This window comes from Hypanus sabinus, chromosome 2, assembly GCF_030144855.1.
Source record: "Hypanus sabinus isolate sHypSab1 chromosome 2, sHypSab1.hap1, whole genome shotgun sequence".
NCBI lineage: Eukaryota > Metazoa > Chordata > Chondrichthyes > Myliobatiformes > Dasyatidae > Hypanus > Hypanus sabinus.
Window position 1 is genome coordinate 46,209,416 of NC_082707.1, and position 10,225 is coordinate 46,219,640.

Consider the following 10,225-nt stretch of genomic DNA (forward strand, 5'->3'; position numbering starts at 1 on the left):
CTGATGCCTCTTTTGAGACTGGTGTGTGTTCCCTCATCTTACCCTTTCTAATATCCACAATCAGCTCTTTGGTCTTGCTGATGCTGAGTGCACGGTTGCTGCTGCGACACCACTCAATTAGCTGGTATATCTCACTCCTGTACGCCCTCTCGTCACCCTCTGAGATTCTTCTAACAATGGTATCAACAACAAACTTATAGATGGCATTTGAGCTGTAACTAGCCACACAGTCATGGGTGTATAGAGCAATGGGCTAAGCTCTCGTACCTGAGGGGTGCCACTGAGGTGGAGATGTTATTCCCAAATTGCACAGATTGTGGACTTGCAGTTAAGAAGTCGAGGATCCAGTTGCAGAGGGGAGGTACAGAGGCCCATGTTCTGTAGCTTTTCGATTGGAACTTTCGGAATCGTGTTAAAAATATACCCAAAGACTTGACCTCCACAGCTGCCTGTGGCTATGAATTCCACAGATTCACTGCTCTCTGACTAAAGAAATACCTCCAGCTCCATTCTAAAAGGACATCCTTCCATCCTGAGGCTGTGTCCTCTGGTCTTAGACTCCCCCACCATAGGAGACATCCTCTCCACATCCACTCTATTAAGGCCTTTCAACATTCAATATGTTTCAGTGAGATCACCCCTCATTGTTCTGAATTCCTGTGAGTAGAGATCCAGAGCCATCAAACACTCTCAATCCCAGAGTAATGTTCATGAACCTCCTTTAAACCCTCTCCAATGTCAGTACATCTCTTAGATAAGGGCCCAAAACTGCTGACAATACTCCAAGTGAAGCCTCACCAGTGCTTTATAAAACCTCAGTATTACATCCTTGCTTTTATAACCGTATAACATATAACAATCACAGCACGGAAACAGGCCATCTCGGCCCTCCTAGTCCGTGCTGAACTCTTAATCTCACCTAGTCCCAACCTACCCGCACTCAGCCCATAACCCTCCACTCCTTTCCTGTCCATATACCTATCCAATTTTACCTTAAATGACACAACTGAACTGGCCTCTACTACTTCTACAGGAAGCTCATTCCACACAGCTATCACTCTCTGAGTAAAGAAATACCCCCTCATGTTTCCCTTAAACTTCTGCCCCCTAACTCTCAAATCATGTCCTCTCGTTTGAATCTCCCTACTCTCAATGGAAACAGCCTATTCACGTCATCTCTATCTATCCCTCTCAAAATTTTAAATACTTCGATCAAATCCCCCCTCAACCTTCTACACTCCAATGAATAGAGACCTAACTTGTTCAACCTTTCTCTGTAACTTAAGTGCTGAAACCCAGGTAACATCCTAGTAAATCGTCTCTGCACTCTCTCTAATTTATTGATATCTTTCCTATAATTCGGTGACCAGAACTGCACACAATATTCCAAATTTGGCCTTACCAATGCCTTGTACAATTTTAACATTACATCCCAACTTCTGCACTCAATGCTTTGATTTATAAAGGCCAGCATTCCAAAAGCCTTCTTCACCACCCTATCTACATGAGACTCCACCCTCAGGGAACTATGCACTGTTATTCCTAGATCTCTCTGTTCCTCTGCATTCCTCAATGCCCTACCATTTACCCTGTATGTTCTATTTGGATTATTCCCGTCAAAATGTAGAACCTCACACTTCTCAGCATTAAACTCCATCTGCCAACATTCAGCCCATTCTTCTAACCGGCATAAATCTCCCTGCAAGCTTTGAAAACCCACCTCATTATCCACAATACCTCCTACCTTAGTATCATCAGCATACTTACTAATCCAATTTACCACCCCATCATCCAGATCATTTATGTATATTACAAACAACATTGGGCCCAAAACAGATCCCTGAGGCACTGGCCTCCATCCCGATAAACAATTATCCACCACTACTCTCTGGCATCTCCCATCCAGCCACTGTTGAATCCATTTTATTACTCCAGCATTAATACCTACGACTGAACATTCTTAACTAACCTTCCATGTGGAACTTTGTCAAAGGCTTTGCTGAAGTCCATATAGACTACATCCACTGCCTTACCCTCGTCAACATTCCTCGTAACTTCTTCAAAAAATTCAATAAGGTTTGTCAAGCACGACCTTCCACGCACAAGTCCATGCTGGCTACTCCTAATCAGATCCTGTCTATCCAGATAATTATTAATACTATCTCTACGAATACTTTCCATTAACTTACCCACCACTGATGTCAAACTGACAGGTCTATAATTGCTAGGCTTACTTCTAGAACCCTTTTTAAACAATGGAACCACATGAGCAATACGCCAATCCTCCGGCACAATCCCCGTTTCTAATGACATCTTAAAGATCTCCGTCAGAGCTCCTGCTATTTCTAAACAAACTTCCCTCAAGGTCCTGGGGAATATCCTGTCAGGACCCGGAGATTTATCCACTTTTAAATTTCTTAAAAGCGCCAGTACTTCCACCTCTTTAATTGTCATAGGTTCCATAACTTCCTTACTTGTTTCCCACACCTTACACAATTCAATATCCTCCTTAGTGAATACCGAAGAGATGAAATCGTTCAAAATCTCTCCCATCTCCCTCGGCTCCACACATAGCTGACCACTCTGATTCTCTAAGGGGCCAATTTTATCCCTCACTATCCTCTTGCTTTTAATATAACTGTAGAAACCTTTCGGATTTACTTTCACCTTATTTGCCAAACCAACCTCGCATCTTCTTTCAGCTTTTCTAATCTCTTTCTTAAGATTCCTTTTACATTCTTTATATTCCTCGAGCAATTCCTTTACTCCATGCTGCCTATATCTATTGTAGACATCCCTCTTTTTCCGAACCAAATTTCTAATATCCCTTGAAAACCATGGTGCTTTCAAACCTTTAACCTTTCCTTTCAACCTAATAGGAACATAAAGATTCTGTACCCTCATAATTTCACCCTTAAATGACCTTCATTTCTCTATTACATCCTTCCCATAAAACAACTTGACCCAATCCACTCTCTCTAAATCCCTTCGCATCTCCTCAAAGTTAGCCTTTCTCCAATCAAAAATCTCAACTCTAGGTCCTGTCCTGTCCATAATTATATTGAAGCTAATGCTATTGTGATCACTGGACCTGAAGTGCTCCCCAACACATACATCTGTCAGCTGACCTATCGCATTCCCTAACAGGAGATCCAACACTGCCCCATCTCTAGTCGGTACTTCTATGTATTGTTGCAAAAAACTATCCTGCACACATTTCACAAACTCTAAACCATCCAGCCCTTTTACAGAATGAGCTTCCCAGTCTACGTGTGGGAAATTAAAATCTCCCACAATCACCACCTTGTGTTTACTACAAATATCTGCTATCTCCTTACACATTTGCTCCTCCAACTCATGCTCCCCATTCGGTGGCCTATAATACACTCCTATCAGTGTTACTACATCTTTCCCATTCCTCAATTCCACCCAAATAGCCTCCCTAGAGGAGCTGTCTAATCTATCCTTCCAAAGCACCGACATAAGATTTTCATGGACAAGCAATGCAACACCTCCTCCTCTGGCCCCTCCTACTCTATCACACCTGAAGCAACTAAATCCAGGAATATTTAGTTGCCAATCACACCCTTCCTGCAACCATGTCTCACTAATAGCTATAACATCATAATTCCAGGTATCAATCCACGCTTTAAGCTCATCCACCTTTCTTACAATGCTCCTAGCATTAAAATAGATACATTTAAGATACTCTCCACCTCCTCCTCTCTTTTCATCCCTAAGAATGCATTCAAATTTATTATCCTTTTCTTTCTTCTCCCCTACATCTTTGGGCTGAGCGCATCCCTTCTCCATCACCTGCCTTTCCTCCTCACATACTGTCTATTTACTTGCTCTTCTGGTGAACTAACCTCCTCTCCCATAGTTTCCTCAAATTGATTCCAGCCCCCCCCCCCCATCTTACTAGTTTAAAGTCTGCCCTGTAGCCCTAGCAAACATCCCCGCTAGGATATTGGTCCCCCCAGGATTCAAGTGTAACCCGTCCTTCTTGAACAGGTCACGCCTGCCCCAGAAGAGGTCCCAATGATCCAGAAACTTGAATCCCTGCCCCTGCTCCAATCCCACAGCCACGCATTCATCCTCCACCTAATTCCATTCCTACTCTCACTGTCGCGTGGCACAGGCAGTAATCCCCAGATTACTACCTTTGCGGTCCTTCTTCTTAACTGCCTTCCTAACTCCCTATACTCTCGTTTCAGGACCTCTTCCCCTTTCCTACCTATGTTATTGGTACCTACATGTACCACGACCTCTGGCTCCTCACCCTCCCACTTCAGGATATTTTGGACGCGATCAGAAACGTCCCGAACCTTGGCACCAGGGAGGCAAATTACCATCTGGGACTCCCGATCACCTCCACAGAACCGCCTGTCTGAACCCCTGACTATCGAGTCCCCTATTACTATGGTCCTCTTTCTTCTATCCCTACCCTTCTGAGCTACAGGGCCGTCCTCTGTGCCGGAGGCCCGGCCACTGTCTCTTCCACCAGGTAGGCTGTCCCCCTCAACAGTACTCAAACATGAGTACTTATTGTCAAGGGGTACAGCCATTGGGGTACTCTCTAGTACCTGCCTCTTCCCCTTCCTGACCGTGACCCACCTATCTGCCTCCCGTGGCCCCGGAGTGACCACCTGCCTGTAACTCCTCTCTATCACCTCCTCACTCTCCCTGACCAGGCGAAGGTCATCGAGCTACAGCTCCAGTTCCCTAACTCGGTCCCTCAGGAGCTGCAGTTCGGTGCACCTGGTGCAGATGTTCCAGTCCCAGAGAAATGAATGCCAACATTGCATTCACCACCAATTCAACTTGCAAATTAACCTTTAAGGAATCCTTCATGAGGCCTCCCAAGTTCCTTTGCACCTCAGAATTTTAAATTTTCTCTACAGTTAGAAAATAGTCTATGCTTTTATCTTTTCTACCAAGGTACATGACCATATACTTTCTGACACTATTCCATCTGCCACTTCTTTGCCCATTTTTCTAATCTAAGTCCTTCTATAGCCTCTCTACTTCCTCAATACAATGTGCCCCTCTGTCTATCTTCATATCATCTACAGACTTGGTCATAAAGCCAGCAATTCATCATCCAAGTCACTAACATAAAAACAAGTGGAACACTACTAGATACTGGAAGCCAACCATTTATTCCCACTTTTTGCCTCCTGTAAATCAGCCAAAGGTCTATTCATACTAGTGTCTTTCCTGTAACTCTATGGGCTCTTAACTTGTTAAGCAGCCTCATGTGTGGCACCTTGTCAAAGGCCTTCTGAAAGTCCAAGTACACAACATCCTATTGATTCTACTTTGTCCTGTTTGTTAATTCTTCAAAGCATTCCAACAGATTCATCAGGCAAGATATTCTCTGAAGGAAATCATGCTGACTTTAGCCTATTTTATCATATCCCAAAACCACATCCTTAACAATTGACTTCAACCTCATCACAATTACTGAGGTCAGACTAATTGGTCTATAGTTTCCTTTCTTCTGCCTCTCTCCCTTCTTGAAAAGTGGAGTGACATCTGCAATTTTCCAGTCCTCTGGAACCATGCCAGAATTGATTCTTGGAAGATTATTACTAATGCCTCCACAAGATAATCACTTCAGCCACCTCTTTCAGAATGCTGGAGTGTACATCATCTGATCCAGGTGACTTATCTACCTTCAGACCTTTCAGTTATCAAAGAGCCTTCTCCTAGTAATGGCAACTTCACACATTTAAGCCCTCTGAAACTTTCACATATTGCTTGTGTCTGCCACAGTGCAAAATACTTATTCAGTTCATCGACCATCTCCTTGTCTCCCATTATGACCTTTCCAGCATAATTTTCCAGTTGTCCCATATCTACTCTCACCTCTTTTTTTACACTTTATATATCTGAAATATGCTGTGAGGTATACAAATCTTATTTTTATGATAGTTTTGCATGGCTGATATGAAAGGGAGATAGTGGCATAACAACAACTACAAGGTTGTCAGTGCATTGTTCTGACCCACAAAGGTATATGACAGTTGATCCAACAATTACATCTACAGATATGGGTAGCATTTGTTTAAATGTTTTACTGGAGGAACTATCTAACTGTTAGTTAAGCAGTAGTGGCTTTAAGTATGTGAACCAAGAACTGAAAGGAGAATTTTTTTCAAAATTTGTATTTTTCTGCCATGAACAACAGGCCAAGTAGTTGTCAATGAGGATGGCAATGAATTATAGTACATTACAATCCTGGTTTGTTAGACTACCTGGTGGAGGTTCATGTTTAAATCTTGAAGGTACGATTTCACTATACGTAGTAAGAACATGATGAGAGAGGTGTAATTGATTTACCGGCATCTCAGTGTACATTGACCAGTGTATAGCTCTGCCTGTTTGCATGGATCTGTACCCTGTCTTTTCAAGTATTAATGAGTCGTAATCTAACATTTTCCATTACATTCATGACAAAAATATATCCACATAAGCAGAGTAAGTGAAGGAGAAAAACTACTCTAATGCAACAATAGTTGTTGCTGACAGTGGTCTCTAAATTACTGTGGTGTAGGTTTCACCTTTCTTTACAGTCACTGTCCGGTATCAAAACAGCTCCTTTGAACCATCCGAGATAACTGAAAATTTCTCATGCAGTGTAAACTGAGAAGTAAATGTGCACTTTTCTTTATCTAATTAATTATTATGCGGAATACAAAGTGGGGTTCAGATTATACACAGGTGTTTGAGGTAGAAGCTAATGTAAGCTAAATAGATTTTGAATGCAATTTAAAATATTTATCTGACAATTCAACAGGAATTTTCCAAGGCCAGAGAGATTAAGCAGTAACTATGACTTAGCATGTCATGAAAAATCTATTGCACTTCATGGTAACAATGATATTTTTAGCATTTGTAAATTTATTATGCTCCTGATTGAGATTCCTCCTTTATCCTCACGTTATCTGTTTCTTTTTTGTAATGTGTGAGTTATTTCACCCGATTTCATTCCTATAGGAGGAACAGAAATACCCAAATAATTGTTGCTTGGAATAAGACTAATCAATTCCTGTAAGTAAAATGGTTCTCTACCCACTGTCTACAATCTGTTTCCCGGCTACTACAGTTATTCATAGAAGACCTACAGCACAATACAAGGAACATGTCCCTACCTTAGAAATGACCAGACTTACCCATAGCCCTCTATTTTTCTAAGCTCCATGTACCTGACCAAAAGTCTTAAAAGACCCTATCGCATCCGCCTCCACCACCGTTGCTGGCAGCCCATCCCACACACTCACCACTCTGCATAAAAAAAAACCCCAACTTACTCCTGACATCTCCTCTGTACCTACTCCCAAGCGCCTTAAACCTGTGCCTTCTTGTGGCAGCCATTGCAGCCCTGGGGAAAAAAGGGCAAGGAAATATTGACTTGACAGTTTCTGAATTTCCTCATTTATTTGTCTTTTAGCATGCCCAGTTTATCATTATCACTGATAGCTTGGCCCTTACTGTGAACTCTGGACCATTGAATTTCACAACTGTGTAATGACAGTATAATTTCAATAAAATTTAGTCAGTGATACTTGTGTTCCATGCATATTCCTTACAATTATTTAAAAATATTGAAATGTGTGATTTAGGACAATGAAGTGATCTTTCTGAGTGGACAAATCGTGTCAAATCATGAAATTTTCAAGTGAAATTTATTTAGTGTTTTCAGGACTTCTCAACTGATCAAGTTGAATATTGTTCAACCAATTTGTAAGTCCTTTAAAACTGCCTTGATATAACTAGGTACTCAGTTTTATTGACATTGGTTGAAGAATAAATGTTGGGCAGAGACCGACAGGGGCCTTGTGTGTGTGTGTGTGTGTGTGTGTGTGTGTGTGTGTGTGAGTGAGATTGTGTTTTTTTTAAATGCCAATCCGATGGTCTTGATTGAACATTTGGTCTGAAAGACAACACCAACTCAGTCCTTCAGTGAAGTGTTAGCCTAAATTTCATGCTTATCTCTATTTTACTGATTAAAAGTACATTTGAGAGGGAAAATACCAACCAGTCAGCAAAAAAAAAAGCACCATGAGATCGCTATTTACAAAATCTGCTGGAGTGTTGATAATACTATGAAAGCAAATAAGAAAGAAGTGAGCTAGGGTGTGTCAAATTCTATCCTACAGCAAAGTTGATTTACTGACTCTGCAAACTTTAAAGCAAAATAGAAATAAGCTACAACATTGATTAAAGCAAAATGATTTCTCCATAATGCAGGATAGTTAGTTAAATAATTAGCTAAAATTCATTTCAGTCTCTTAAGTCAGTATGACTTAATAAAGTTGATAGAATTAATCGAAACTCTCCACATCAGCTGATCATAGCATGTTCATTTTAAATTAAATTGTCTAGATGTGGGAAACAAATACAGGTGTGGAGGCCAGCATTTGTTGCACTTCCCTAATTGCCTCTGAATAGAATGGCTTGCTGATATATTTTAGGTCAATTACGTTGTTGGCTAGTCGAGTCCAGACTGGTAGATTTCCACCCCTGAAAGACATGAATGAATGAGATGGTGCTTTTGTGTAACCTTGTATTTTTTTAAGAACATCTTTTTTTAAAAGCATCTGTAATTCTTTGTAAATATCACATTATTAGAAATTAATATTCAGTAAGTTAGATTCCAAAGATGCCAGCTGTGGACTGTAAGGAAATAGGGCCCAGGATGACATGGAATCCACATAAAGCCTTGGGTTTCACCAAATTTTCTCCCCTTATTTCCTTGCCTTCTAAGTCAGTTGGACTGGTTGCTGTGTTTAAATAAGTCACAGTGTTGTTTGTTGTAGGCTTGAAGGAGGTGCAAGACTTTTGAGTTGGTCCTGGACATATTCAGCGAGGGTGGGGTGAGGAAAAGTTTCGGGATCAAAATGTTTCGAAGTTTTCTTTTCGCAATTGTGTAACAGACAAATGTTTGTATTTGTTATTTCCTTATACAGTATTTTAAAATGTTACAAATCTAGATTTGGAATCTCTCCTGCCCCTCTGTGGAAAGTCACATATTGCACTTCCTTTCATGTTGATAGATAGAAACTCGAACTTTACAGTTTATCAAGCTTTATATTTAGTCATGTTACGCGTCTTTGGTTCTACCAAACCTAAGCTGAGTATGCAATGCTGACGCAAGACACACAGATGCTGCAATCTGAAGCAAAAAGCAGACTGCTGGAGACGAGGAGTATCTGTAAAGGGGTAACAGTAGATGTTTGGGGGTAAGACCCTTTATCCAGACACAATAGTTCTGTGTCAAATACTCTGTCAACCACCCATAAAGAGAACAATCTATGGGATTTAATTACTAAAGCATCTGTAATCTATCCCCCAATGTCTCAGGACATAGGTCATTTAACCCAGAGAATCTATACCAGCTCCCAAAGCAAACCCTTCAATCCTATTCCCCTCCAAACAATTCCCTTTCAATCTGTTCCCCTGCCATGCACCTAAACTTGGAATAATCTACGTTAGTTAATTATCATACAATCCCATATCCCCAGTATATTTGGGATATGGGAGGAAAGCAGAGGACTTGTTAAACATTCACAGTTACAGGAGACAGCAGTGGGGGTCGGCATAGAACCGAGGGTGCTGAGGGTAAGAAGCAGCATTGCTACCTGCAAAGGGCACCCTTGGAGCTGTGGTTGTCTATTTTCAAGAAAGGAGTCAAATGGTAACAGCTTAAGAAGGGCTTGTTTCCCTACAGTCTGTCAGAGTCACCCCTACGATCTTCACTGCCTCCTGTCAGTATCCAAAGACTTGCTCCCCGAATTGCAGTGCAGATTCCTTCCAGGAAGAGGCATGGTGGAAGATTTACATCTTGAGAACCCGAGGGACAGATCTAATAAATTATTGAATTTTCTCTTTCAAATTCAGCCGTGTCCTCCCTCCCTTAAGCTGCTCTTTAAAACCTGCCTCTGTGCACCTAATGGTCGCTTTCGGATTTTCGTCAAATCTTTGTTAATATCCCTGAGAGACTGCTGCTGCGTTAGCGATTGTTATTGCAGTTTCAAGTTCCAGTCCTGGGCTGAATTATACTGGTTTTAGCTCCGCAGTTCACAGGCTGAAACTTCACGATTATATAGCTACCCGAGGGTTCCGCGTCGCTTCCTTGGGCCATTTTCCGGAACCATCAGATCCCTTTGCATTGGTTGGTACAATTCACAATGAATTTACATCACAGCTCCCGCGGCTC